The sequence below is a fragment of the Canis lupus genome, chromosome 24 (assembly GCF_011100685.1).
Source record: "Canis lupus familiaris isolate Mischka breed German Shepherd chromosome 24, alternate assembly UU_Cfam_GSD_1.0, whole genome shotgun sequence".
NCBI lineage: Eukaryota > Metazoa > Chordata > Mammalia > Carnivora > Canidae > Canis > Canis lupus.
This window is the reverse complement of record NC_049245.1, coordinates 1,808,528-1,835,978: the sequence shown is the minus strand read 5'-3', so window position 1 is coordinate 1,835,978 and position 27,451 is coordinate 1,808,528. Positions and strand designations below refer to the sequence as shown.

The 27,451-nt window shown below is 38.1% G+C and overlaps 1 long non-coding RNA gene across 1 annotated transcript; it reads left to right on the top strand.

The window, feature by feature from the left end:
* The first annotated feature begins 441 nt into the window (after nucleotides 1–441).
* On the top strand, nucleotides 442–27,451 carry LOC102151210. Its single transcript, XR_005377345.1, has 6 exons — nucleotides 442–510; nucleotides 8,347–8,429; nucleotides 16,642–16,727; nucleotides 18,214–18,309; nucleotides 22,937–23,030; nucleotides 27,177–27,451. It is a non-coding gene; the product is annotated as an uncharacterized LOC102151210 (long non-coding RNA).

Sequence of the window (27,451 nt, the reverse complement as noted above, 5' to 3'; positions counted from 1 at the left end):
ATAGCATACCATCATTTATGTCATATGCCTTAGTCACACAGACCAACTCTGGGAAGAGATAGAAGGAGACTCCACAAGGGTAAGAATTCCAAGAGGCAGAGATCACTGAGGACCATCTCAGCTAAGATGACAGTGGCTAAGACAACACTATACAATTATTGGGCTGGGAAGGACCCTGAAGGTCAACTCAAGAAAGTTGATTTGTCCCTGGACCTCACAACTGCCACATTTTGCCAGCAGTTGAAAATGTGGGATAAGGATGAATGTTATGTTCTACTTCTTCATTTTACTGAGAAAGAAATAGGGACACTGAGAAAGAAAGTAAAGCGACTCATCCATCTACAGTCATTTGGAAGGGACAATTGAGGCTTTTATGGTCATTCTTACTCCACTGATCTTCCAATGAGATAAGATGATCTCATAATGCTTTCACATTATGATCACTATAATGATATCCATATTCCACAGAGAGTCCAAAGCAAGGCAAAGGAGTTGCCCTCATGAAACCAAGTTAGTGTTTCAACTTCTATTCTCCCTCTCTCATCCTTGCTGAGACTAGATAGCACATCTTAGTTATAAGAAATAAATAGCAATTTAAATTTTAAACATAATTTCTTCTCTTAGCTATGAAAAGGACACATCTAAGGAAAACTCAAAGCATGTCAGGAGGGACATAAAAACTTTTGCTTCCTAATAGACAAGTTTACGATACTTTAAATGTTTTCAGTCTGTAACAAGTTAAAAATAAATGTGTCCATCTGCTTTTTTTTTTAATCTGTCTTTTTTTTTTGCCGTATGATGTCCTCGCTTTAGGAAGAATTAAAAAAAACAGTGTGTTTTATGAAAATATAGATTAAAAATGTCCAGGGATGTAATTATTGGACCATTTTCCTTCAAATGCAATAGTATGAAGTTAACAAAAATAGTTGTAATTCCTGAAAAAATACTTTTTATATTAATGCCCTGCTTTTTATCTTTAAAGGCTTTTTTGGACAGTTCTGCCTAATTAAAAAATATATGAAACCTTGCTAGATGCTCTGGCAGAGCCATTTCTCTGAGGTGGTGATATTTCTGTCCAGCTACCACTAAAGCAGGTGGAAGGCATCTAGAGTCAGTGTGCTTTTCAGATTTTAGTGTAGCCTGAAATTAAGTTGGGGTAAAGAAAAATTGCAAAGAAGGCCAAGGACAAGTGTAAGTAGCTCTGACCACAGTGAAGTAAGGATAGAGTAGTCTTAATTTTCAAGACAATCATTGGGGTCAATCGTATGTCTTCTTGAGTTGTATTGGGAAGCCAAAACATTAGCAGAGAAATGTCTTAGGATTCAAAGAAAATCCTGAATAATTTGACAACAGAATATTCTCAGACAGCTTTTCTTTTTAAAATCAGGACTCCTGCCCTGTCACACACTCGCAACCTCACTCTCACTGATATTTACCCCAAGTGGGCCTGTGTTAATTTAGTTCTTAGGTTCCAGTTATTGGGTTCTCTGACTGAAGTCATAACTCATGGGGTTTTACTGATGTGTGAGGTGCTGCCTAACCTGGAGTAGGTTCACCATAAGCGTTTTTTTGAAACAGCCCAAGAAGAGACTAAAAGTCACAACATGGTATCACAAACAGAAGTCCCCTTTCAATGACCTATACCACAGCCTCATTTAACCTATTTGTCAGTGAGCAGCATAGGGTCAGTCTTTTAGGGTTTTTGAGTCACTATAACAAAATACTACAGACTGGATGGCACATGAACCACAGATTTATTTCTCATAGTTTCGGAGGCTAAGAAGTTCACTATCAAGGCAATGACATGTCAAATTCTGTTGAGAGCTCTTTTTCTGATTCATAGTAGGTGTCTTCTTGCTGTGTCCTCCACATGGCAGAAGGAAAGCCTCTTTCCTAAGGCACTAATCCCATTTATGAAGGCTCCACCCTCATGATTTAAGGCACTTCCCCAGGGCCCCACCTCTAAATACCATCACACCAGGCATTAGGATTTCAACATATGAATTTTGATGGGGCACATACATTCAAACCATAGCAGAGAGATTTTTGAAGAAATGATGGAACAGAGGGAACTGTGGGATGGGAGGTAAAATGTCTATTTTTTGTCTACTATACATCATTTCTGCATATATATGGTGCTTAAGTCAGGATTAGTGTCCAATTAGCCTGCAAATGCTGAAACTACATGACCTGTAAATCAGCATGCTTTTACAGGAATTGTATTTCAGTTTTACATCAGATATGCCTCAATTTGAAACTCCTAATTAACGAGTGAATACTCATTAGTTTTTAGTATGGTATTACATGAAGACAACGATTAATGTTTTCTTGTAAAAAAAACAGTAACAAAATACAGACCATGAGTCAAATTTTGGCCAGTTTGGCAATAACATTTTTGTGTAAATGGACTTTAAAGTTTAATAGATAAATTGGATAATATATTTTTTTGGTTGAATAGTTCCCTACAAAATCACACAAAAGGATTATACATATGTTGGTAGAAATAACCCAGAGAACCAAGTAACACACAAAAGCTTTCCTACAACAGAAGATGGTTATGCTATAAATAGTTTAAGATGAGCTTTCCTTTGAGTGACTATTTTATTATCTGGTATTAGGTAGTTTTTATTCAGTAACTTATGTTCTGTTCTCTATTACTGAATATTTATTGTATTTTCACTTAGAGTAAAATTGATTTTAAAAAGAAATAGTAAGAAGTTTTGTTGCTGTTAGTTTCCTTTTGTAAATAAATATTTACCCAAAGCATAAAATTTCTCTTTGAACTAGAGAGGTTTCAAATGAGAGAAATGCTCCAAGTCACAGCTCATGTCTGCATGTGACTGCCCACTCAAATGTCTTTATAACATATGTATAGTCATTTAAATAAATAAATGTATTGTCATTTAAATAAATAAATAAATAATAAATAAATAAAATGTATCAGTGTAATATCAAATACAAATAGATGCACATGTGATATATGCATACTTATTCTGTCCAAGTGTACTGGGACATCTCTTAAAACATTCTGAATTTACTAGGCTTGTCTGTTTTTAGATCAACTAAAGCCATAGGCATTTTTGGGGTTATAATTTGGTTATCTGACATTCATGATTTTTTCTGTGATGAATTAAATATGGTTATTTATGTGAAAAATCCTAACAAGATAATGGAGTATTATACACAAGACTTTTTGTAATTAAGACACTATTATTCAAATATCTATTAAAACTACTTAACTAAAATAATTACCAATCACTCTAAAGCAACATAATCCATGTTAAAAATTTTGTATTCCCATTAATTTAGCAAGCAATTTCTAGAAAATAATCCTATGAATGTTTGCAAAGTAATGCTGTTTATGGAAGCAAAAATTGGAAATGACATAAATGTCCAGAAATAGGGGATTAGTTAGATATTATGTTGTGAGAGACAATGTTCATACTACTATATTAAGCAAAAAACCAGATTACATATGCATCCTTTGACCAATTTGACTGTGTTATTTTCAGTTTCTAAAATATATATATTCAATGTTCATATAGTTCCTAAATGTAAAGAATCATACATGTCATGTCCATACATATATGGACATATATGGACAATACACCTATGTATTATGTACATGTATAGCATGAAAGTGATTAATTGTCATCATTGGGAAATAGCACTTTGTTATCTGAGAATTTATTGTGCTCATACTTTCTGAGGGAAAATGAATTTGTCTATATTTACTTATTTATTTTGCCTGAATGTTTTCACTGATTAAAATGTCCCTGCACCCTAAAGTCTACTCAGTCTCAGATGTTGGCAGTGGCGCAACCCACAAACCTTCATGACCTTTATATGCAGTCATTCTTTGTTTTGAGTATAAAACAAGAAATGTAAAGAAGCACTTGCCTGGGGCCTGAATTGTGTTAATCTCAAGATGGAAGGATCATGTTGTGGCATATGTTCGCTAACCTTGGTTTGTTGGTGGCATTTGGGACTTCTAAAGTGTGATCGCTCCTGCTCAAGTAAAAGGGTAGTAGGGTTTATATATAATATTTAATCCCATTAGCTACATGAGAAATTTTAAAAAATCTTTTCTCTATATTCCTTTATAACTTTTCCCATTCTTTTAAAAAAATCTATTTTTGTCTTTGCATCTATGTGTCTTATAGACAGCATACAGTTGAATCATTTTTTAAAATCTAGTCTGACATACTGACTTTTGATTAGATCCATTCACATTTAATTCTACAATTTATGTAGTTAGGTTTATATCTACCATTTTAGTTTTTCTTTTCTGTCTCATATCTTTTTTGTTCTTCTATTTCTTTTTTGCTGCTTTATTTTTGCTAAATGAATATTTTCTTTTTTTTGTGAATATTTTCTTATAGCTTTTTAGTTCCACTAAGTGATATTTTCACTATATTTTTGGAGATTTTTTTTTAAACTGGTCACTCTGTAGGGTTTGTTTTATACATCTTAATTTAGAATTAGCTTCAGATTTATACTTGCATTATTGTAGTTATATATAGAAACATACACTGTATACATTCAATTTCCTTTTTAGTGTTATTATGTGAATTATACCTATTAGTACTAAAACTCAACAATGCACTGTAATTGTTACTTTATTGTCTATGGTTATTTCCTTAGGCACAGTGCAGCTTTGCTACCCCTTATCTCTTTTGTGCTGTCACTGACAAATATGTTATACATATATTACGTTTCTATATGTGAAAAGTCCAATATTATATACATATTACCTCTTACAATTGCTTTTTAAATCACATGTAAAAAGAAATTAGAAAAATATGCATTTATTCTGTTTCATGTAATGACAAAATTACTTTTACTACTGTTCTTTTTTTTGTGTGTCAACTGAAATACGTGTCTAGTGTTACTTGCTTTCATTATAAAGAACTTGCTTCAGCATTTCTTGTATGCCTGTCTGATAACAAGATTCTCCCAGTTTTATTTTGTTAGGTTTTTTTTTAATCTGAAGATAAATCACCTTTATTGTTGAGTGATATAGAATATCATTTGCTTTGCTGGACTCCTTTTTTTTAAAGATTTTATTTATTTATTCATGAGAGACAGAGAGAGAGAGAGAGAGAGAGAGAGAGAGGCAGAGACACAGGCAGAGGGAGAAGCAGGCTCCATGCAGGGAGCCTGACGTGGGACTCAATCCTGGGTCTCCAGGTCCACACCCTGGGCTGAAGGTGGCGCTAAACTGCTGAGCCACCCAGGCCGCCGGGACTCCTTTTTTTAAAGCACTTCTTTGAGTATGCCATGACTTGGCCTTCTGTGTTCATTATTCTTGCTGAAAAGTCATCTGTTGATATAATTGGGGTTTCATCATAAGTAATTTTTTTTTTCTGGTTTCAAGATTTCTCCTTGCCTGTGTCTTTCAGCATTTCATTATGGTTTATCAGTTTGTGGATCTTTTGTGTTTGTCCTATTTGACATCCTAAATTGTTTTTTAATAAATTTAGGGAGTTTTCTGCAATTACTTCTATGAATATTTTTCTGCTCCTTTTTCTCTCTCTTCTCCTTCAGGTGCACCTATGTTGGTATATTTTCTGTTCATTTTCCTTCATTCTTTCCTCTCTGTTTTCCAGTTTGCACCATCTCTTTCAGTTTGTCTTCAAGTTTGCTAATATTTTCCTCCACCAGTTCAAATGTACCATTGAGATCCTTCCAGCGAATTTTAAAATTTAAAATTTCCCTTATTGTACTTTGAATTCCAGAATTTCCATTTGATTCTCTTTTAGAATTTTTCCTCTTTAATGATACTCTCTTTGATGTGACATTGTCATCATACACCTTCCTTTACTTCTTTCTTCATGCTTTTCTTTAGTTCTCTGATGTATTTATAATGGCTGCTTTAACATCTTTTTCTTTTAAGTCCCATATCTGACTACTTTCACAGGTAGTTTATGTTACCTGTTTTTTTCCGGTACATAAATCATCCTTTTCTGTTTCTTTGCATGCCTCAGTTTGTTGTTGTTGTTGGAAACTGGATATTTTAGATAACATATTGTGGTAACTCTGGATAGTAATCCTCTCCCAACCTCAGGCTTGTTATTGTTATTTATGTATTTATTTTAGTGGCTGGCTGAATTATTTTGGTAAAGTCTATTTATTCCACACGCTGTAAAGCCTGTTTCTTCTAAAAAGGATGTAGTTTGCGGGGGGTATATGGGGATGGGATGACAGTAATATTACTAGGCCTCTCCTTTCCACTTTCTCTGTTATACTGCACTAATGCTGGGTGATTTCTCTATTGTTTTCAATAATGCCTTGGGGAAATCACTCTACAAAGTAATCCAATCACATGTGGCTCCTTTGAAGGAATAGTTTCTGATGTCCATGCGTGATATTTGTTCTTACTCCAGGGAGACTCCTCTCAGTTGTCAATTCCTTGTTTTTTTCCAGCAAACTAACTAACCTAAAGTCTAGGCTGTATTTACATTAAATCCAAAATTATTCTCTCAGTTGCTTTCCACCACAGATTCCATTGTTCTGAGAGCCACCTTAGGTTTGAGCTTTTCTCCATGTTCTGTGCCCAATGATATAATTTCTTTGGGAAAAGATGGGGGGCTGTTTTATAGCCTGGCTTCCCTCCTTGTGCAAATTCTCTGAGCCAGTAATCTGAAGCTGATGGTAATGGGGAAACGGAAAGATTCCTTCCAATATATTATCTAAAGTGTCCAGTTTCCAACAACTCCAGTAGGTTAGCACTAGGTGGAGAGTGACAACAGTCTGAGGTCCTCTTGGTTTGTCCCTCCTATCATGAAGCCACCACTTAATGAGCCAGATAAAGGGTGATTATGGTTTCCCTATTTTCAGCATGCAGTGTTCATGATAGAGCTTTCTTTCTACAAGTAGGTGCTTTTCTCAAAAAGGGAGCACTTTCCTGGGCCTTAGCTTCAGCAATAAGAAGCTGGAAGCAGGATGAGAAATGAAGTCTTGCTTCTTTTGGGAAGAGAACCCTCTGACTGGGAGCTGGGGCGGAGAGAAAATCCTGTATTCTTGGCCTTACTGAATTGGGAAAAGAGAAAAGAAGGTGCAGCCTTGATTTATCTACCACACAGTCACTTTTCTTACTGAATTTTCATAGATTTTCTTCATTTGCTATTTTTCTTTTAGACCTTTTCCAGGAACTTTATATGGTTTTTTAAAAACCATTTTCATCAGTTTCTCTGGGGGAGCATGTCACAAGAGTTCCCTATGCTGTCATCCAGGACTTGTTTTCCCCTTGTCTTTCTTTTTTTAAAGATAGTTTTGCTGGATATAGGATTCTTGGGTGACAGATTCTGTCCCCCACCCCAGCACTTTGAGTATGTTGCCCACTTCTTTCTACTCTCCATATTTTCTTCTTCTTTTCTAATCCTCCATAATTTCTGATGAGAAGTCAGTTATTGATCTTTTGGGGCTTCCCTTGTATGTGAAGATCTGTTTTACCCTATTGTTTTTAAGATTTCATCTTTGTCTTTGTCCCAAAACATTTTGACTATGATATATCTGAATGTGGATCTTTTTGTGTTTATCCTGCTTGGAATTTGTTAAGCTTTTGGTTATACAGATTAATGGTCTTCTTCATATGTGGACATTTTCAACCATCATTTCCTTAGGTACTTTTTCTGTCTTTTTTTTTTTTAACCTCTTCTCTTCTTCTAATACTCTTATTACATGTATATTGGTATGCTGACAGGTTTCCCATAACCCTGAGGATTGATTCATTTTTCATCCCTTTTTTCTCTGTTATTCAGATTTAATAATCTTGAATGATCTATTTTCTAGTTTTACAGTTCCTTTCTCTTCCCCTAGCAGAGCAAGTTTTTTGAGCCCTTCTGAATTTTTTAATATCAGATACTATACTTTCCAATGCCAGAATTTCCATTTGTTTTTGTAAGTTTCTCTTTATTGATAATCTCTACTTAATAAGTCATTGTTATCAGAACTTCCCTTAATTCTCTAAACATGGTTTCCTTTCATTTTTTCAAGTTATTATAACAGCAGTTTTGGAGAATTTTATCTCTGCATAAAACAACTTGGACCCTCTCAAAAGCAGTCTCTATTGCCCACTTTTTTCCTCTATAAGGTTCACACTATCTTGTTTATTTGCATGCCTCTTTTTTTTTTTCTGAAAAGTGAACATTTAAAATAGTATATTGTAGCAACTCTAGATTTGATTAGTGGCCTCTTCTCCTTCCTAGAGGCTTGTTGATGTTGCTGGTTTTTATTAGTTTGTGTAGTGTTTGCTTGGACTAATTCCTAAAAATCTATTTCTTCCAAAGTGAGCTGCCAGTGATGTCACTGCTCAATCCCCCTCACCCTGTTTTTGTTTTTAAGGCTGGATTCCTAGAAGTCACCGCTGCCTCAGCATAGCTTAATGTTTATCCAGTCATTGGTTAGAGTTCATGCCCTTCCAACTGGTAAGAGTTTTGTATTTTGCTGATGGATCTGTGAATAGCTTGGGGAATTATTTGAAGCCCACTCCACATTTAACCAGAGACTAGTGGGAAATATCAGAAAGGGAGACAGAACATGAGAGACTCCTAACTCTGGGAAACGATCTAGGGGTGGTGGAAGGGGAGGTGAGCGGGGGGTGGGGGTGACTGGGTGACGCGCACTGAGGGGGGCACTTGATGGGATGAGCACTGGGTGTTATTCTATATGTTGGCAAATTGAACACCAATAAAAAATAAATTTATATATAAAAAAAATAACCAGAGACTAGTAGTTCTCAAGTGCCTAATCTGGTTGCGCCTGAATGGATGTAGCCTCATGCATATGCAGAGTCTTCAGAACCTAGGGGATTGAGGTGATCTTAGCAAGGACCATTAAAAAAAAAAAAATCTCTTTTCCTGTTCCCTCTGTTAACTTCAGGCTGGTCAGCTATTTTGTTTTTTGCAACTAGTTTTATTGAGCTATTAGCTTTCTGATCACTAAGATCTCCATTATTTTCAATAGTGCTTTAAGACATGAGTTTCTCCAGGTATTGCTCCCCACAAATGATCCCCATAACAGATTTGTGGAACTACCAGTGTTTCCATGTTGCTTCTTCTCATGCGCAGAACCTCTAGTACGTTACTGGATCAGAAATGGATATAGAGGTGGTGACCTACTTCTTCCGGAATGATACTTTCACCTTAGGAGTGGGATTTGGGAGGGGGAGGGCCAAGTATAGCCAGTAATATTCTCAGCCTGCCCCCTCTCAAGTGGAACTTAGGTCATACAAGCAGCAACTAAGGAGGGGCAGTGATGAAGTCCCCAGTATTCTTGGTCTACAAAGATTTGGATAAATTCTCCTCCAGGGGAGTAGGAGCTGGCTGGGGGAAGGGAACCCTTGTCTTCTTGGCTGCACCTTCCTAGAATAGAGGGAAGGAGACCTGGCAACTCCTATTGGGGTGAAATCATATCCCTATAACTGGAAGCTGGGCTAGGATAAAAGGAACCCCTATTCTCTTGGTCACACCCACAAGGAGTAGAGCTTTAGGAACATAAATGGGGTTGGGGGTGGCTGATGGAAACAAGTACTGATTCAGACAACATAGACACCCAGTCTTCTTTCCAAGGTTTAGTGTATTTTATTGAATAAGTTCTTCCAATTTGCTGTATGAACCTAGGTCAGTTTACAGAGACTTTAAATGATTATGATTTATAATTTTTACAAGTTAAATAGTTTCACTCTGGGGAGAATCTGTGGAAGTGCTCATATAATCATTCCAAAAGCTCTAATTACATCCTTAGTTTTTCATATAATAGTGTATCTCAGGCACTCATTTTTCAAAGGAGCATTTTTTCCTTTTAATGAAAAATGGTATCTAAAGATCATAGTTCAGTTGATAGGTTTGCTTATTTGTTTTGAGCATATCATTGTATCCAGTCCTTTTCAGTTTATACAACTAGGAAAATTTTTTAAAGATAAAATACATCGTGAGGTCATATTGTAAAGTTTAACTCAGGAAAAACCTTTATTTTTTAAAAAGATAAATAGATCATGAGGTCATTTTGGAAAGCCTTATTCTCAAAAAGACCAACACAACACCGTATTTTATCCCTCCAAACACATGCAACAGTATCATTATCACCAGTAATACAATAATAGAAAAAATCCCTTTAACTTGTTTTTTAGTTCTTTTTGTCCTTAGGTGATATCCAACTAGCGATGTACAGTCAAATAATGTGTTAAAGTGGCAATAGCTATTCTCAGAGTGCTTATGCCACTAATTACATAACCAAGTTTGATTTTTAGGGTTCATTTTATTTCTTTGTTTATTCAAATTATGTACAAATATTTACATGCTTTCAAAATCAGATCTATAATACAAAATGATTTCAAAGTAGTTTAATTTGTAACCCTGATCCTCCACCTTATTATCCCCCTCCTCCATAGGTCAACATTTAACTTTTTTCATTTTATTTTTCTAGTGCTTCTTAAAAAGGAAAATCTACATAAGCCTGTATTCCTATTATTTTCTTTCCTGAATATCATGAGAATAAAACACATTTTTTCTGTAATTTGCTTTTTTCCTTTTTAATAATGCACCTTAGAATACAGACTATATAATACATAGAAATATCCCTCATTTGTTATCATTTATTTGCTAGTATTGATTTTCCCCTCCATATTCCTGAATGATTTTGAAGACAGGCATACCTCGGAGATATCGTGAGTTCAGTTCCAGAACACTGCCATAAAGCGAATATTGCAGTAGAGTGAGTCAAATTTTTTGGTTTTCCGGTGCATATCGAAGTTCTGTTGGTATTATACTGGAGTCTATAAATGTGTAAAATGTACATACTTTTAACTAAAAATACTTTATTGCTTAAAAAATACTAACCATCATCTGAGCTTTCAGTGAGTCATAATTACTGATCACAGGTTACCATAACAAATATAATAATAATGAAAAATTTGAGACATTGTGAGAATCACCATAGTGTTATACAGAGACACAGCATGAGCAAATGCTCTTGGAAAAATGGTGCCCACAGACCTGCTTGATTCAGGGTTGCCACAAACCTTCAATTTGTAAAACAACAACAACAACAACAACAACAAAAATGCAGTATCTGTGAAGTTCAATAAAGTGAAGTGCAATAAAATGAGATATACCTCCATAAGTGACTTGCCGGTGTAGGGTCAGGGAGAATACAGTGCCGTGGGGACCTAAGCCATGGAGATGCAGACTGGTTTCTGGGATCCTGCTGCAGCCAAGCAGTTCACATTAATTTCTTTCACATGTTGGACACCTTATAGTACTCCAACCAACGAAGGGGCTAAAAAAGTTCAAATAGCATTGCATCAGAGAGATATAATAGAGCTAATATTGCCAAAAATTTTTCCCTCTTTAAAGGTAAATTTTTAGTAATTTAGGGTCTGTTTTTGTTTTTGGAATTTTTATCTTTGAGATTTTATTTTCCTTCACCAGTTAATTTAGTATTATTGAAATTCAGAATTCGGGATCAATTAATCTTTGTTATAATCATTAACCACCACTATGGCAAATTTTGACACTTTCATGAGCAAGTCATTTAATTTTTAAAGTCAGTTCAAGATTGAACACCTGAGTTCATCTATGTGTTGTCTGAGTTCAGAGTATGTCTGCAAATTGTGTTCTGCACCTGGAAAATCCCTCCAAATCCCTGCCAACCTTCAGTACAAGATTTCTTTGTCCTACTTTGTACTTTTCCTTGCTCTTCTGTTTCAGTGACAATGAAGTTACAGTTTCTACGTAACAGGGATCTCTCAAGCTTACAAAAATCACAAATTTCAAATAATTGAACTCATCCTCTATTAATCTAAATATACTTTAAAAATTAGAGAAAATTTATCTATATAAAAGGAAACACAATATTTCATAGCCGTGCATGAGAAGTTTCTCAGTCATGGAATTTTGTTGACTCATAATTCATCTAAAATACCACTATGAAACTTAACACACTGATTTTTCAAAGAAAAAATTTGTAAACATTAGATGGATATGACCAAGACGGTACCTTTAAAATAACAGAAGTGGGTTCCTCAATTTCTTTCCTAAGTGCTCTATACTTTTCAGAGTAACCTTTACCTCTTTGGTTAGGTTTATTCATTAGGTATCTTATGGTTTTTGGTGCAATTGTGAACGGGATCAATTCCTTGGTTTTTCTTTCTTTTGCCTCATTTTTAGTGTAAAGAAATGCAACTGACTTCTGTGCATTGATTTTATATCCTGAGACTTTGCTGAATTTCAGCATCAGTTCTAGCAATTTTAGGGTGGAATCTTTTGGGTTTTCTACATAGAATATCATGTCATCTGTGAAGAGTGAGAGTTTGACTTCTTTGATGATTCGAATGCCTTTTATTTCTTCTTGTATCTCATTGCTGAGGCTAGGACTTCTAGTAGTACACTGAACTCTAGGAAACAAACATGGTTGCTGGAGGGGAGGTAGGTGGGGGGACAGGGTAACCGCATGATGCCCATTAAGGAGCGCACTTGAAATAATGAGCTCTGGGTGTTACATGCAACAGATGAATCACTAAATTCTACCTTTGGAACTAATTTTAAAAACCCACCAAAAAATAACAGAAGTGGGAATTGATATAGTTGTTTGACTACATTTGTATGATATCATTAATTATTACAATGAGAGTCTGATAAAAAGTGTTCCAGCAAGAAAGCCAAACATGTTTCTGGCAGTCTTGCCTTGTTCTATACAACTAGGTATGTTGCATTCTTTTTTGAAATGATTTCCACTCAATTCTACTTACTCTGGAAATGGGTTCCTCACCACTCTACTCTGTTCTCTTTTTCCCCAATCTGTCCTCTCTCAAAGTCCCTGTGTATTTTGAAGTTCTTGAGCACCCTCCAAATGAGGATGCCCTCCAAATGAGGATGCCCATTACCTTTCACCTGGTACAGCAGGTGGCCTTGGGGGAGAGGCCTCTAGTGGCATTTGTAACATGGGCTCCTTGGCTCTGTAACTGATGTTGAAGCAGGAAAATTAAGGAACAAAGCTTAAGTCACTTTCCCAAAAAGTTCCCTTAGGTTTCTGAGCTATATCTGCTGTGTGAGGAAGTGTAAACATGCTTCAGAGGGCTGAAGCTTTCCATCAGAAGTTTCCTAGCTATGGATCAGTTCTCCACATCAGAGGTCGCACCTGCAGGCACTGGTCATTGATCCTGGGGCTTCATGGCTTCTTAAAGATTTTGCTTTCCTTCAGGAGATTAGATTTCATGTTCCTTTTTCTCATTCTATAGTCGTTTCCACATTAATTAGGGGAAAGAATTCTCTTTGCATTTTGTTTTAATTGATATTACTGTGAGGTCTTTTTCATATTCTTTTTCTTTTTTTGAGTTTCATTATTTTTTATTAAAGTATAATTAACATTCAGTATTATATTACTTCCAGGTGTATAAAATAGTGATTCAAGAATTCTATACAATACTCAGTGCTTGTCATGATAAATATACTCTTATGTCACCCATCCCACCACCTACCCTCCCTCTGCCAAACACCAGTTTATTCTCTGAATTTAAAAATCTATTTTCTTTGGTTTGTCTCTTTTTTCTTTTTTTGTTTTGTATCTTAAGATACAAATGAGTGAAAGATACACATGAGCGAAATAATATAGTAATTCTCCTTCTCTTATTCTCTTTATCCTATTTCACTTAGCATTGTACCCTCTAGGTCCATCCATGTTGCTGCAAATGGCACGATTTAATTGTTTTTTCATGGCTGAGTAATATTCCATTGTCTATATCTATATATTATTTATTATATATTTTTATTCATTTTTTTCTTTTGTAGTTTTATTTTTTTAACATTTAAAATCAATTTGCCAACATATAGTATAACACCGAGTGCTCATCTCATCAAGTATCCTCCTCAGTACCTGTCACCCACTTACCCCATCCCCCCACCCATCTCCCCTTCTGCAACTCTTTGTTTCCCAGAGTTAGGAGTCTCTCATGGTCTGCCTTCTTCTCTAATTTTTCCCCATTCAGTTTCCCTCTTTTCCCTTATAATTCTGAAAGGAATATAGTGAAAGCTATTAGTGAAAGCTACTTGTTATATTCCCCATATGAGTGAAACCTTATGGTGATTGTCTCCAATTGACTTATTTCACTCAGCATCATAATATCCTCTAGTTCCATCCACGTTGATGTAAATGGTAGGTATTCATCCTTTCTGATGGCTGAGTAATATTCCATTGTATATACATCACATCTCTTTATCCATTCATCCGTCAAAGGGCATCGTGGCTCCTTCCACAGTTTGGCTACTGTGAACATTGCTGCTATGAACGTTGGGGTGCAGGTGTCCCGTGTTTCACTACATCTGTATCTTTGGGATTAGTACCCAGTAGTGCAATTGCTGGGTCATAGGGTAACTCTATTTTTAACTTCTTGATGAATTATATTTATTCTATATTATTTATGTGTTATATATTATGTATATTTTTATATCACATCATCCTCATCCATTTATCTATTGATGGACACTTGGATTGCTTTCATATCTTGGCTATTATAATTAATGCTACAATTACATTGTAGGGGTACAAATATCTTTTTGAATTAGTGCTTTCATTTTCTTTGAGTTAATACCCAGTAGTGCAATTACTGGATCATAGGATAGTTTTATTTTTAACTTTCTGAGGAACTTCCATACTGTTTTCCATAGTGGTTTTTATTTTATTTGTATTGTCCCAATGATAATAGTATCTTTTTGTGTGACTGTTGGCCATTTGTATGTTTTCTTTGAAAAAATGTCTATTCAGGTCCTCTGCTTATTTTTTTTAATCATTGTGCGATCTTTTACTCTATCTGTCAACACTAGGCATCTCCTCCGCTGGCTGAAGACAGTCAAGTCTGAAATGTCCTTGGTCTTCAGTGTCTGCACAAAAGTGGGAAATGAGTCTTACTGGCCTCAGGAGGTCATATGCTTCCCTATTTCTCTAAATTTTTCCCTAACTTTGGCTTTGGTTTTCAACAAACCTTAGCTGGTAGCCAAGAAAAATACTTTTAAGAACACCCCTTCAAAACTGAAAGGGACAAGAATCATAGATTTTAAAATAATTATAATGAAGCAGGAAGTCTAATCTCATGCTCTTCTCTCCCCTTGTCATCTGTAAAGGGACCTTATAAGCAGAAGGTGGCTGTTCATTTCCCTAAATGCTGTACATACATCAAATCTATGTGTTGCCCTCCACCTTCACCAGAAACACATTCCTGGACATTGGACATCATGCATGTTTCATCAGAGGAAAAACCCTGGCTTTGACTTGAGGCCTCTCACTCAAACTTGAGAGGAAAATCTGTGTGTAAGTCTTGGTTCCCCAAAGGAGAGAAAATGAGAAGGCACTTCCTATCCATTAAAGTATCCAAAACATTGCCAAGGGAAAGTTAAGCCAGTCCAGATGCTAAGCACGTTAAGTCTAAAGAAGCTCAGAAACCCTACAGACTGCCAAAAAAATGTTAGGGTCGTACTTCATCTAGGTCGTTTCCAGTTGGTTCTAGGAGCAAGCAACTAATTTACTTGTAGAGATCAAGCACTAAGCTCAAGCTCAAGGAGGTGGCCCTTTCTCCTTATTCTGGTTCACATGAGGAACATTCTGGAAAAGACATGGATGGGAGTCAAAGAGGACAAGAACGCCTCTTCCAGAAAGGAGAGCATCACAGCCAGTGGAAGCAGCCCACTGTCTTGAGACACAGCGATCCTTCAGAGTTCCACATGTTGCCCTTGAAGACAGGGTTGTGAGGAGAAAAAGCCAACAAAGCAATAAATCAATACAAATAAGCATTTGGTATTTTAGTAAAATAAAGATTTTCAATACAAACACCTAGATAATACATAGTCCCTTCTTACCCTATCAGCATAATAAATGAGTAGGATATTGAAATCTTGGCCAGCATCATTGACAAGGACCACAATACATAGCTTTTGTTTTTTATGCTTAGCTATGAAACTGTCCTGCAAGTCCTACAATTGTGCTGCAAGAGAAAAAAAAACAACAACCCTGAAACATGCTGTAGGCATGTTGGAAACATATGTGAGTATGCAAGCAGGCAGTGAGATGCTAACACTTTTTTTGAATTGTGAGAACACTGATATCCGTTTCCTCCAAGAGAATTTCATATTATAAAATATAATATATATAATATAAAAGAGTGCTAAGTTAAATTTAAAAAACAAAATTTCACAAAATGCCTATAGTAAGAAATGCTAGGTAATTCATAGTTCCTCTTATTTGCTAATAAGATTCATGGCCTTACCAAGGAATAGCTTTTTTTCAATGATGTTATTTTGCTGCATCTATAGGGGACTGTCAGTTAAAACCTTAATTTTCGGTTTTTATTTTTTTAATTTTATTCATTCATTCATTCATTCATTCATTCATTCATGAGAGACCGAGAGAGAGGCAGAAACACAGACATAGGGAGACGCAGGCTCCATGCAGAGAGCCCGACGTGGGACTCGATCCGGGGGACTCCAGGATCACACCCCGAGGGGAAGGCGGCGCTAAACCACTGACTCACCGGAGCTGCCTCAGTTTTTATTTTGATAAGACGAATGTTCAGATTGTTTTCTCCTTTCTAAAAAGTCAAATCTTGCAACTTCTCGGAAGGAGAAAGTTTCTTTCCTTTTCTTTCTACAGTAGATAGTGTCTGAGCAGTAGAGGCATGAAGTGTACCACAGGGACAATCACAAGAAGATGTGCTGGAATCCCTATGGCCATAAAAGGTATCTGCTTTCCTTCTAGCATGCTGCCTTCTGATTCCTCTTAATTAATGCTTTTCATCAGAAGAGATGACGACCTAGGATTTCTGCCTTAATTGAATTGGTGCTCATAGTGGACTGTATCATGTTCAAAGACTGAAAGATTAGATATTTATTTGTGCCTGGTTTTAAAGTGGAGCTTTTTTTGTTCAGTATTCACTACAGTTGAGTGGATTTTGGGGGGAAAATCTGTATTATATTTGTGTAAAATTACAAAATATCAGTGGTCTAGATCTGATGTTATACTCATATGTTTTCCCTAATTTTCTTTTTATTACCCTTTGCATAATTGCAAGGCAATACAGCCTTCCAATTACAGGGACCACTGGCAAACATAAACAGCAATCCAGCACCAGCGGGCACACATTTCCTGCAGTGCATGCCACTGCACCATTCCTCAAAAATGCACCCACAACTTATTCACAATTATAGATGCCGCAGGAACAGGGAAACAGATGCTGGGGGAAGAAACAGTGGTGGCTGGACCTACTGGCCAATCTGTGAAAGCCAGTCCATGTGGCAAAAACGAGAAAACAAAACGTATTCATGGTTGAATCTATTGGCCACATTGCTAAGGTCAAAAATCTAACCATGTAGGGCCAGATTCAATAAAAGTCTGTCTGGCTTTTATGCCAAGCCATGCAAGCCTGGAAAAATCAATTTTCTGGAACTCGTAAAGTCTTCCATAGTCAAGGCAAAGTCAGCATTCCTCCCCATTCTTATTCAGAGCAGGGTTGGGAGGCACTCTGGAGGCCTGGGTCTTGGCTGCTTTTGAGCAGGTTCTAGCAGAAACATGCAGGAAAGAAAAAGAGTGAAGCATGAGCATGTGGCCCATTGGCAGACTCTCCATTTCCATGCCCAATATTGTCAGGTATCACTCATTCATTCATTTTTTTTCATTTATTCATCATTTTGGAAGCTCCAACCCTGTGCCCAGTGCAGTGCTACAGGTTGGGAAAATCGAGATGGAAACACATGGTGCCTCGTCTGAATAAGACCGCAATTAAACAATTACAGTACAAAGAGATTCCATAAAGGATGTATAGTATCTCACAGAAGCAAGGAAAGGGGCAAAGGGGCATCTAATTAAGTCTGGAAAAGTTAGAGGGTCTGTCTAGGAATGTTCTTCCCAGGAGGCAACAAGTGAGATCAACCTTGAGGTTTGGATATAGAACAATGACAACGGGAAGGACCAGTACATTTGACTGAAAGCATCAGGGGCATTAGGGTGGAGATGTGTGTGGGTGCGCATGTACACATGCATATGTGTGAGAGAGAAAAGGAGATAGACACAGAGAAAGAGAGAGATGAGAGAGACGGGCAGAGAGATGGTGAGGGGGAGTTCTCAATCCTGTGTAGTAAATAGAGATGAGACAGATGGACTGGGACTGAAAAGCCAAAGCCACCAACAGTTTTAAGCAGGAGAGATGCATGCTATCCTTAATTTCAGAAAGAACCTGGAAGTGTGTGGAAAATGGACTGGAACAAAGATGAAGCCAGATGCAGCAGCTGGCTTAGGGTGCCACCGAAGTGATCACAGTGAGAAGTGAGTTGGGGTAGATGAACTGAAAACTCTTATGGCTATAGACCCATGGGGCTCAGGGCCTGAGTGGTAGGGTGGAGTGATGGAGGCATATAGGACAAAATCCCACTCTGGCTGATCAAAGGACAGGACCAGGCATCTGGCTGGGAATATGGAGGGAAGAGCAACTGTGGAGGGCAAGCGAATAAAGTGGGATGTGTGTTTGGGTTTGGAGGGTTGGCGGGCATCTTGGAACATAATTCTGGGCTGAAGTGTGGAGTGGGTCATTAATCTGTGGGTGACGGTTGTAATCTGGAGTGTAAATGAGGCAAACATACCAGAGAGAAAAAGTTGAGTGAAAACAAACGAGCCTTGGGGACAAAGCCTTGGATAGTACTGGGATCAAGGTAAGGTGAAAAAGGTGGGAGAAACTCAGAAAACCATTAGATGGTGGCACAGAGAGAGGAAAGCCAACAGAGGACAAAGTCCCAAATGCAAGGGAAGAGAAATTTCTAAGGCACATGGAGCCAGTTTTATAGACTGCAGATTTGTCAAGCAAGACAAAGAGTCCTCCAAGGGTATGAGTTTGAGGCTCAGTAATAAACAGCCCTGCGACACATAGATCTTATGGAGCTTATGTTTAGTGTGATAAGCATAAAAGAGAGATTATCTGAAAAAGGTGCCAGGAGATATCAAGCTGGACAAGCTCAGTGAGTGTGGCTTCTTGAATCTTCCAGTTACTCAAGGGGAATAACCTCTAGTGGGTTGTGTCCTACTAGTCAAGGAAAGTCTTAAGTGAGGGATTATTAACCTTGTATATCTCCAAATTTATTGCTATGTAACTCTAGCATAATTACCTCTTGGAATGCAAAAATTGCCTCTTCATGTTCCCTGAGTAAGGCTCCAGGTATCATTTCTCACTGTGCCATCTGCCACCTGGCTACATGGTCCATTGGTGGAATAAAATGTCACGTAAGACCATGCAAAGATGATTGAGATTCGTTATCCTCTTGGAGATCTCTTTCCTTTTTTTCCCTTGTCATTTTGCTACATTGGATCTGAAGGGGGGGGGAAAACACACCTAGAGTAAACTGATGACATGATCTATACGTGCTCTGGGATTTTAATGGGATGTGATTTAGCCCTACTAGTGTTGATGCTGCCAGTGCTTTGTCCACACCCCTTTGACACACACTCCTTCTGTACCATTGGTGGCTTCTTACCTCAAACACTGGAACCCTGCCTGAGAGGTTTTTCTGCCCCAGAGCCTCTTAGTCCATGCTTGGGGCAGGCCAGAAAGGCTGGAAAGTTCAATCTATCTGCCAGGAGCAGATCTCAACAGTAACTCATGGGAATTGATGGATTTGCCAATGTGATTGATGGATTTTCCAATACTGAGGCACGTTTGACACAATCTTCCCGAGGTCTTCAGCAGGATTAATGTAGAAACAGGTTTGATCTACACCCTTTATTTGCTACCTTCCCTTCCCTATTTCACTTCTATTCTCCCTTATGAGTGATTTCAGAAACCACTCCCAATTAAGTACTGGCATTCAAATCCTTGTCCCAGGGTCTACTAGTGGGAGAATCCAACCTAATTGCAAACCAAATTCAAACTCAAAAAACCCAAATGTATTTGAGCTGTTAAAATTCAGGACCTGAGAGAGGAACTAGGACCATTCCAGATATGGTAGGAATGAAATTTTCAGGCCGCAAATCCAGGTATGAAAAAAAAAAGAAACTTTATTTTTCTAGGTTTAACTATTGTCTAGGGCCTCATTTCATCAAGTAGCAAGGACTTAATCTCAACCAATTGTGGGTAATCTCCATTGATTGAGTCATCTCCTCTCCCATCTCTGCTTCTCTCTCTGAGGTTATGTTTAAATTCAAGGAAGCTTATATAGTATTGACTTCCAGGAGTGGGAGGTGAGGCCAATGGCTAGTACCTGTCCCCTGCAGTTGCTGAGCAACAGCGCCTGTTTGTGTCTTCACTCATCAGCATCCCTTCCAGCATCATCCAGTAGTATGCTTATGGCCCCACAGCGACTTCAATCTGCCTGCCATGTGGGTTTTCACTCTGCTCTATCTTCCTGCCTTTAAGGCTTCTTGCAGTTCATCTCTATCAGTTGCTTCCACATGTCATCAGCCATATGGAGATGTGACTGGCCTTTACTAGGACCACTGGGGTACTTGGAGGCTCTCTGAGGGTTCTCACTAGCTCATCTATCTAAATACCATTGGAAGCCTTTTGAAAATTCTGCTAATTTCATATCTTGCCAAAGGAGTCAGAAGAACTCTGGATCTTGCCACCTACTCAGGCCTCCACTTGGGAAGCAAAGTCCAGGCAAGGCAACTCTCTGTTCTTCTTTCTTGACTTCTTTTCCCTGCCACCAGCAAGTTCTCCACTGGTTTGTGGACAGGAAAAGTGAATGTCCTGTTCAGCCCTGGAGCATCCTTAAACCAGTAACAGATGGGAGTTTGGGATAAACTCCCCAGTTTCCTTGAAGCCTCCTGGTGGGACAATAGAATTGTGTTCTACTGCTTCTGAGGTATGTCCTGTCCTGGGGAGATTGAAGTCCAGCTGCTTATGGCAGCAGCACTCTAACATCCTCTTTTTCTTTTTAAGATTTATTTATTTGAGAGAGAGAGAAAGAGAGAGAGAGACAGTGCACACATGCTTAAGGTGGGGGGAAGGGCAGAGAAAGAGAGTCTTCAAGCAGACTCCCCCCTGAGTACAGAGCCAGACACAGGACTCAATCTCATGATCCATGAGATCATGACCTAAGCCAAAACCAAGAGTTGGATGCTTAACTGACTGAACCTCCCAGGTACCCCAAGATTAACACCCTCCTTATTGGCATGTTCCATCATCCTTCCTAATTCCCCAACTTCAGATAACTGGGATCATTTCTAAAATCAACTATCTGGCCCCAAGTCCTTGTTTCAGGGTTGTTTTGAAGATTGCCCAATTTGAGACATAGTTTCTCCCACTTTTGGTCCTTGCAAACACATGCCACCAGCTCCCCATGCATTCTCCTCCATTTGCTGTTTACAATGTGAATTCAGGGTCCCCAGGATCACACCCTGGGCCAAAGGTGATGCTAAACCACTGAGCCACCCGGGCTGCCCCACTTGAAAGAATTTGATTGGCATTGTGAGATATGCTCCCTAATGGCTGCAAGGTAAAATGGCTTTGAAGGGGGAGGATGCAGTAAGAGTCTCAGTCAGTTAGTAACCCGGGGGTGGGGGGGTGGGAAAGCAGAGGAAGAACAGGTAGGTGTGTGTGTGTGTGTGTGTGTGTGTGTGTGTGTGTTAGAGGCATTTCATAGTGAAAATACATGACCATTTCAGACATAAAGCTAAGTCAAAACACACAAAAAGCCAAAGTGTGAGGTGCTCCACTGGTTGGTCTAATTCAGTGAGTGAGCCAGCCACAAAGACCAAGAGTAATTACAGAAACAGTGAAGGGCCATCATCTTCCTGTCTCTTACAATCAAAGTTTAAAAGGCAGGCAGGGAGCTGGTCAGAAGAGCACGCTTGGAGTGCCAGTCTAGAGCATCAGTCTCCTCTGATCCATGAATGGAAATCATCCATTCTACAGGCTACCCTCCTTCCATGGTTCTTGCCTAGTTTACCTTGAAGGTAACAAGAACACTTTGTCCTTTTTCATCTGGGAGGTTGGTGCAGGGAGAGGAGCCCAGGGCAGACCCCACCACAGTCAATAGAAAGGCTCCCTGCTGATGGAAAGCACTGATGCCCTTGCCACCCAAGTGGGCTTACTTCAATTCGTCACAGGAGGTGCAAGGCCAGTAACTCACCATGAAGTCAGCAGAGCAGAGAAAATATTTGCCTAAAGATTAGTAGGGGAAGCCCCTCTGAATTTCCAACATGCTGGGCCTGACAAACTCCAGGCTTTCAAATACCAACCAGAGAGGGGGAAACACAGCTCAGGGGTGTGTGTGTGTGTGTGTGTGTGTGTGTGTGGTGATGGCACACATTCTACACACAAAGCCAGCTGTCCCAGAAGAGGCCCTTCTTCAATTCTCACATAAGTACCTGAAAGTGCCACACAAGCAGTGCCACTAGGCACTGAAAATCTTGGTTTTATTAGCATGGAGGACTCTTGCTGGTGCAATGGAAAATCAGGGATGTTTAGCATGATGCCCCACAAAGAGGAGCTCTGCAGATTGAGCCATTGGTTGAACTCCCATTATGTTGGCTATATGGTCCCAGGGCCTTGCAACATTTCTAATTGAGAACTTGCAGAAGGGAACAATGATCTTTCACTCCTGGGGCACCTGAAGATATAGTTCCAAGTTACCCTGAAAAGTACGAATTGTCTTTTAAGAGTGCTATTTTTGAGATTGCAAATTCAGGTAAATTTTTGCCTATGTTTATTATTTTATTTTATTTTATTTTATTTTTTTATTTTAATTTTTCGCCCAATGCATTGCTTGAATTCTAGACCCTGAAATCAAGGCCTGAGTTGAGATCAATAGATGCTTAACTGACTGAGCCACCCAGGTGTCCCACGTATGTTTATTTTAGTATAATAAGATATTCAAATTTTTTGTCATGAAATAGTTCCATTGTGTTGTTCTGTGTCTTCATGTCCTTGGCACCTGACCTTGTATCTCTTTTATTCCCACAGTGTGAGAAACAAAGTAAGGGACAACACAGAGGACCCAGGACAGGAACTGGGACATTTTGCCTGGATCTGCACCTGAGTGACCTTGTAAATTTGAGTAAGTCATTGTGGCTCTATTGTCTTCCTTTTCTTCATCAACTAAGAGGTAGGGTGGGGTTGGATGGGACAGTTTTTCTTTGGTGCTTACATTCTAAGACTCTATGATTTTATATATTCTACTTATATTTTACAAACATATTCTCATGTTTAAGTAAACTGAACATATACCTACTAGAGGAGATGAACTGAAAAAACTATTTAAAGAGTAAGAGATTTCGAAGTGGATGACATCATTAAACAAACCGCACCCCAGGGCCTGGCCCTAAAGATATTGACCATCAGGAGAACCCTGAGGGGGAACAGTAAGTAAGGAAAACAATTCACATATTTGCTGAAAGACTGATGTGTGGGTTATTCTCGGTGGGTCTGGCTTAGGTATGGATGTTTTAGTAGTTTGGAGAAGTTGAGTAAGAAGGTGGGTAAATGTGGGGATCCCTGGGTGGCTCAGCAGTTTAGCGCCTGCCTTTGGCCCAGGGCATGATCCTGGAGTCCTGGGATCGAGTCCTGCATCAGGCTCCCTGCATGGAGCCTGCTTCTTCCTCTGCCTGTGTCTCTGCCTCTCTTTCTCTCTCTGTGTCTCTCATGAATAAATGAATAAAATCTTTAAGAGAGGAAAAAAAAAGTGGGTAAATGTAACTTTTTTTGTAATTTAAATTTTGATGTAATTTCAATATATACAAAATTTACAAAACTATAATATGTATTTCCAAATATTTGACAATAAGTTGAGACATGATTTTGTGACACCTGTTCTTCCAGTTACTTCAGGGTCATTTCTTAAAAACCAGGAATTTTCTTTTACTATCCATAGTGCTACTATTGGAATAATTCACATTCAGATTTTTCTAGTTATTCCAATAATTATTTTCTTGGTCCAGGATCCAATCATGGATCATTCATGACGTCTGGTTATTATGTCTTTTAGTTCCATTTAATCTGGAACAAAACCCTAACCATTTTCTATACTCCTGATTTGGATATATATGAAGAGTACTAGCCAGTTACTGAGCAGAATGTTCCTTATTTTAGGTTTGTCTGATGTTTCCTCAGGACTAGATTCAGGTATGAATTTTTGACAAAAATACCACACGAGGTAACATGCCCCAGTTGCATCCTACCAGGAGACACATGAAACTGGTTTGTTCCATTTAGGGTGACAATTACTCTATCATTTGGTTAAAATAATTAGAATTTTTAAAATCTGATCCTTGCATTAAATATGCTATATGGTTAAGACTTGTTGCTTCCTCTTGTCTCTGACGTCACCAGAAGAACACAGCTTTACTGCAACAGTGCCACCTGCTGAAAAAAGAATGCTTTTCTTAGAATTCGAGTCCCCATGGCTTGTATTTTGATGCCTTCCAAATGTTACTTAACTGAAAGTTAAATCTAAACTTTCCAGAGATGGAGTTGGTTAGATAGTGAAGCTTGGGGTAAGGACTTTAGGGAGCACATAAAGTGGAAAGTAAAGCTGCAGAAGAGCAGGGCTGCACAGGTTTCAGTGCTGAGAACACCTGAGGCTGGAACTCCTAGTTCAGAAACGGAAAGCCCCCAAGCTGTGGTCAGGTTCCACCTTACCAGGTAACACCTGGAAGCCCACTGAGCAGATGGGGATGGGCAGTGCCCCTGGGCACCCAGCACCCACTGGCCCTGCCAGAACCCCCTGGCCCATCATGTCACGCTTAGCATCCTTTCATCTCTATAGCGCAGTTACTTAGGAACCTTAACTTGTTCCAATATTTGCCTCATTGTTTGTCTGGAAATAATAACAACTTTTGTCTCGCTCTATAATTCTATAGAAAGCCTGGCATTCCCCTCCCACCATGAAAAAGGTTCAGGAATGATCTCTATCATCTTCCAATCATGCTGCTCACTGACTAAACTGTTTTGTTCAAAGAGTTTTTTTTTTTTTATCTCCTCTCTACTAGTCAGAAAGCTGGACCTGAAAATCATAGAAGATAAATGGAGTAGTCCAAGTCAAATGTGTTCTGTTTAATTGCCTGTGTCTGCATTATTTCTTGAAGTATTGAAGGACCTGAGATCTATGGCTGACATTCAAATTTGGTCCAAGTTTTTTCTTATTATTGATATTTTTTGACTATCAAAAGCTCACAACTGGTCTAAAAGTGGAGAAGAAGGGGGAAAAGGAGAGGTGATTTTGGTTTTATAGTTAGATTTGGAAGAGTGAACAGTGCAATTTGAGTGCTAAAGCTAAGAATATCAAGTGTGATCATCTTAGTCTTTATTGATTATATCTAGTGTCTAGGCAATTGGAGGGGCCAGTGGACTGCTTAAATTGCAACTGGGACTCTGGGACTCTGTATTTAACTGAACAAACACAGACGGGAACTCATCACAGGAGAATGAACAAAATGAAAAGAAACTGAATGCCATGCCACACAGGATAGGATTGGGAACTTAGGAAGCCTTGAACTTGGGAAAGAGTTAAAATAAAGGGGACAGACAGCTGCATGTGATTATGTCTGATATGGAGAAAGTTCTGAACTTAACTTTCTTTGTCTCAAGCAGTAGAATTAATACTAGCAAATTAAAGTTTCATAAAGATAGATTCTACCTTATTATGAGGAATAAAACAAATTTCTAGCAGTTCAAAGTGTCCCAGTATGGTTTGGGATGCTCTGGAGAGTGGAGTTGCAGGAAAGGTATGTGTGGCCAGATTATGTGACCTTAATGACCTTGAGGAGAACTTGCAATCTAAAGATGCATTTAGCATATGATCCATGGCTTGGCCTAATCCACAGTCAACTTCCTAATCTTTACATTTAAAAACAATGAGTAAAAAAACATATTGATTAGATTCTTTCATCCAAACCAAGCCTAGAGCCATGCAATTGACATTTAATTCATGTGTCCTACAAATTATGTAGCACATGGGGAAAACATATCTGTAAACAAAATGAAAATCCTTTAAGGGAAGCACTGAATAAATGCAATATCTCTGCTATATGCTTAGATTTGATTATTATGCACTGAGTAAATGCAATACTTTTGCTAAATGCTTAAACTTAATTATTGTACAATTGGGTTTAATTATTCCTAGAAAAATTCTCTACCCTTATAAATTATTTAGAGTTCATAAAGTCAGGCTTTCTGAATTAGCACTGTATAGCACATGGAAAAATCCACAAGGAGAAAAAAAAATTATTTGTTTCTTGAACATTTTTGGGTGCTATTAGGTTGTATAATGTGAAATTATTTGATCATTTTTATTTTATTTTTTTATTTGATCATTTTTAATTAAAAATTTTATTGTAAAAACATACATTTCTCACAATCTGCTACTTTGAGAAATAATACAGAAAGATTTTATGTATCCTTTAACCACATCTTTACCCTTTAGTGGTATCAATGGTAATATCTTACAAAACTATAATACATTTTTGGTGTACAAAATGATAATTTTTATACAGTTAATTTAATACGTTATAAATGGATGCCCAAAATCACAAATTTGAGTGGATTAGGTTATGTGGCTATATCCTAAATTCATAAAGCATTCAAGTAACTTTGATGACATTGAAACATGGACCATTAGTAGTAATCCATGTGCATGTAGGTTGTGAAAGATCTAGCAGTAGGACAACAGGGCTGGTGACTAGATTTTTTTTCAAGTTTTTATTTAAATTCCAGTTTGTTAACATATAGCATAGTATTGGTTTCAGAAGTAGAATCTAGTGATTCATCACTTACATACTTGAAGACATGCTGTAGAGAGATCAGGACAATGCACATTAGGAATAGGTGTGATGCAAAAAAAAAAAAAAAAAGGAATAGATGTGATGCTTTTGGGTGATGAGAAGACACAGAGTGGTGGGCACAGAGGCCAGAAAGAGCAAGGGGAAAGAGAAGCAACTTGGGGAAGTGCCAGATTAGAGTGGACTGTATAGTTTTTAGGTTGAGAGAAAGATGCTCAGAGAAGGAAATCATAGATGCAAGAGAGGCTAGAGGGTATGGAACAGGGGACGGTCAATAGAAGATTCATGTCAGAAAGGAGAAGACACCCCCTCCTCCAAGTCTTGCAAAAAAAGAGAGAGGGTACTTGGATATTTAAATGTAACTAAGTGGAAATGTGTTGTGAAATTCATTTGGTCCCTTGTCTTTTCTTACATTATATCTCATGCAGAATGCTGAAGTACACAAAACTAGGAACAGGGATCGTCCTGTGGGGATGAGCGGAAGACCCATCTTTAGCCTCTCCTGCCTCAAAGTGACCCAAGCTTCCCCTTCAAAAGCCTGGAGAATGCATTAGAAAACTAATGGCATCCCTGATGGAATGAAATGGGTAAAATATTCAAACCCTCATCATCCTTATTTTATCAGGCTACAAAACTCAATCCTCACATCATTCTGTCATTTGGCAAATAAACTGCAATTTTGCAAAGGGTTTCATTGATTTCA